A 3,223-nucleotide genomic window follows, 5' to 3' on the forward strand; every position below is an offset into this window, starting at 1 on the left:
GCTTTGTTTCCATCAATCGCCTGATTAAAATCCTCATCGATTAATTACTGGAACAACCTGGAATCCGTCTCTTTACCCCCTGGGCCCCCACGAGTTACGGGCGCCCCCGCGCCGAGCAGAGCGAGGGGGAGCGAGGCGCGAGGTCACGGCAGCACCGCTACCGGGAAAGCAGGTGGGCACGGGACATGGCTGACCACCCCAAATTACTGCTAATAAAGTAACGAGGGCGCTTCTGCTGAATTACCCGCATGGGCGCATTTGGCTCTCCACTTGGCTTCCAGGCTTCGCCACCATTGTGCGGCGTCGCCACCATTTTGAGGCGTCAACACGATTTTGAGGTGTCTCCACCATTGTGAGGTGTCACCTCCATTTTGAGGCGTCAACACGATTTTGAGGCATCAACACGATTTTGAGGTGTCAACACGATTTCAAGGTGTCACGACCATTGTGAGGCGTCAACACAATTTCAAGGCGTCAACACGATTTCGAGGTGTCGCCACCATTGTGAGGCGTGAACATGATTTCGAGGCATCAACACGATTTCAAGGCGTCACCACCATTGTGAGGCGTCACCACCATTGTGAGGCATCAACACCATTTTGAAACGTCAACACAATTTTGAGGCATCACTACCATTGTGAGGCGTCAACACAATTTCAAGGCGTCGCCACCATTTTGAGGTGTCGCCACCATTGTGAGGCATCACCACCATCGTGAGATGTCACCACAATTTTGAGGCATCAGCACGATTTTGACACATCACCACCATTGTGAGGCGTCAACACCATTTTGAGACATCAACACCATTTTAAGGCGTCACCACCGTTTTGAGGTGTCACCACCATTGTGAGGCGTCGCCACCATTTTGAGGTGTCAACATGATTTCGAGGCGTCAACATGATTTCGAGGCATGGCCACCATTTTCAGGTGTCAACGCAATTTTGAGGCATCGCCACCATTGTGAGCCATCGCCACCATTGTGAGGCGTTGCCACCATTTTGAGGCGCTGGCTTCTGCTCTACCCACCGGCCAGTTCGTTACGGCGGTGCCTCTGCTCCGTGTTCGTCAAGGATGTCCTCAGCTCCCACTTGTCTTGGTTGAGGATGCTCGGGGTCCCCAGGCTGGTGGGAATCCTCCTTGGACGGCGTTTTTCCATGGGTCACCTTTATGGTTGCTCCGACGCTTCATCTCTTGGCCTAGGGCCACTTGAGGGTCACCAGGAGTGGGACCGCAACATCCCTTGGGTCACCAGGAGTGGGACCAGAACATCCTCATGGGTCACCAGGACTGGGAGCACAGCGTCCCTGGGGTCACCAGGAGTGGGACTGCAATGTCTCTGTGGGCCACCACGAATAAGACACCACCATCCCCATGGGTCACCAGCAGTAGATCACAATGTTCATGTGGGTCACCAGGAGTGAGACCAGAATGTCCTTGTGGGTCACCAGGATTGGGAACACAGCATCCCTGGGGTCTCCAGGAGCAGGACTGCAACGTCCCTTGGGTCACCACGAGTAAGACAACACCATTCCTGTGGGTCACCAGTGGTAGATCACAGCGTCCTTGGGGTCAGCAAGAGTCAGACCACAGCATCCCTGTGGGTCACCAGGAGTGGGACCAGAACGTCCTTGTGGGTCACCAGGAGTGGGACCACAGCGTCCCTGTGGGCCACCAGGAGACCACGCTGTCCCTTGGGTCACCGTGAGCAAGACAACACCGTTCCTGTGGGTCACCAGTGGTAGATCACAGTGTCCTTGGGGTCAGCAAGAGTCAGACCACAGCATCCCTGTGGGTCACCAGGAGTGGGACCAGAACGTCCTTGTGGGTCACCAGGACTGGGACCACAGCATCCCTGTGGGTTGCCAGGAGACCACACTATCCCTTGGGTCACCATGAGTAAGACAACACCAACCCTGTGGGTCACCAGCAGTAGATCACAGCGTCCGTGTGGGTCACCAGGAGTGGGACCGCAATGTCTCTTGGGTCACCAAAAGTGAGATCACACCATCCCTGTGGGTCACCAGGAGTAGGACCACAGCGTCCCTGTGGGCCACCAGGAGACCACGCTGTCTGTGGGTCACCAGGAGAGGGACCAGAACATCCTTGTGGGTCACCAAGAGTAGGACCACAGCGTCCCTGTGGGTCACCAGGAGACCACACTGTCTGTGAGTCATCAGGAGTGAGACCACAGCATCCCTGGGGCATCTCTCTGGCTATCTCATGCGTGAGGTGGAGGACACCTCGCCACATCGGGCCCAATGCTGCTGTTGTGACCCTGGGGAGGGTTAATCGTGAGGGCACCGCACCCGTCACTACCGGCACCACGCACGGTGACCTGGTACGAGGTGTAACCCAAAACACCACCACCCCAATGGCTGGAAGGGGACCTAACGTCACTAAACCACGCTGGTGCTCCCAGCGCTGGTGGCCAAGACCATGGCCATGGCTGACGGTTGCGTCGGGATTCAAAAAGTTGAATTTTCAGGTTGAAGGACACGACGTGCCAGGGCGTGGGCACCTGCCCACCCTCAGGGTGGGATCTTCCAGGCCTTGGTGCCACCAGGCCACCACCACCCAGGGACTGAAGGCGGTGGGGCCACCAGCTTTGCCTGGTGTCATTGCCATGTTGGCCAAGAGAGCACCACGGGTTGGAAGAGCAACTGAAGTTCGTTAACCTCAACCCGTGGCCTCCGGACGTGGGGAGCCGGTCCCACCAGCCCATCCCAAACCCTATTTCTCTGGGAGACCCCATAAACAGCTCCGGTTTCGGTCTTGCTTCTCTCTCTTGAGGTCTTTTGGTGCCAGAGCGCTTGGGTGTTATCAGGGAGGGCCCCGGCCTCCTGCTGGTGTTGGCGTTCGTACTGAATTTGTACCAAATCCGAGGCTGGATCAGCCCTGCATCCATGTTTGGAGCCGGAGCACGGGACCGGAGACAGCTCAGCCCTGGGAAAAGGGGGGGCTCTGGCTCACGGAGGGTCCCCGCGGGGACGTTGGCGTCTGGATTTGAGCCTTTCCCATCAACCCGTCCAGCCAGGAACGCCAACAGTGGCGGCGGAGGAGCCGGACACGGAGTCAGCAGGGCCGGTGATCCCGGTGCCGTATCCCTGCGGGGACGAGGAGGGCGGGAAAACGAGCGCCACCCCCAGGCCGGGGCTTCTGCCTGCTGGAGCACAAGTCACACGAGGAGCGGCTGGGGGGGGCGGGGGGGGGTCGCATGCAGGGG

Source organism: Egretta garzetta, unplaced genomic scaffold (genome assembly GCF_000687185.1).
Source record: "Egretta garzetta isolate BGI_Z169 unplaced genomic scaffold, ASM68718v1 scaffold579, whole genome shotgun sequence".
Classification (NCBI taxonomy): Eukaryota; Metazoa; Chordata; class Aves; order Pelecaniformes; family Ardeidae; genus Egretta; species Egretta garzetta.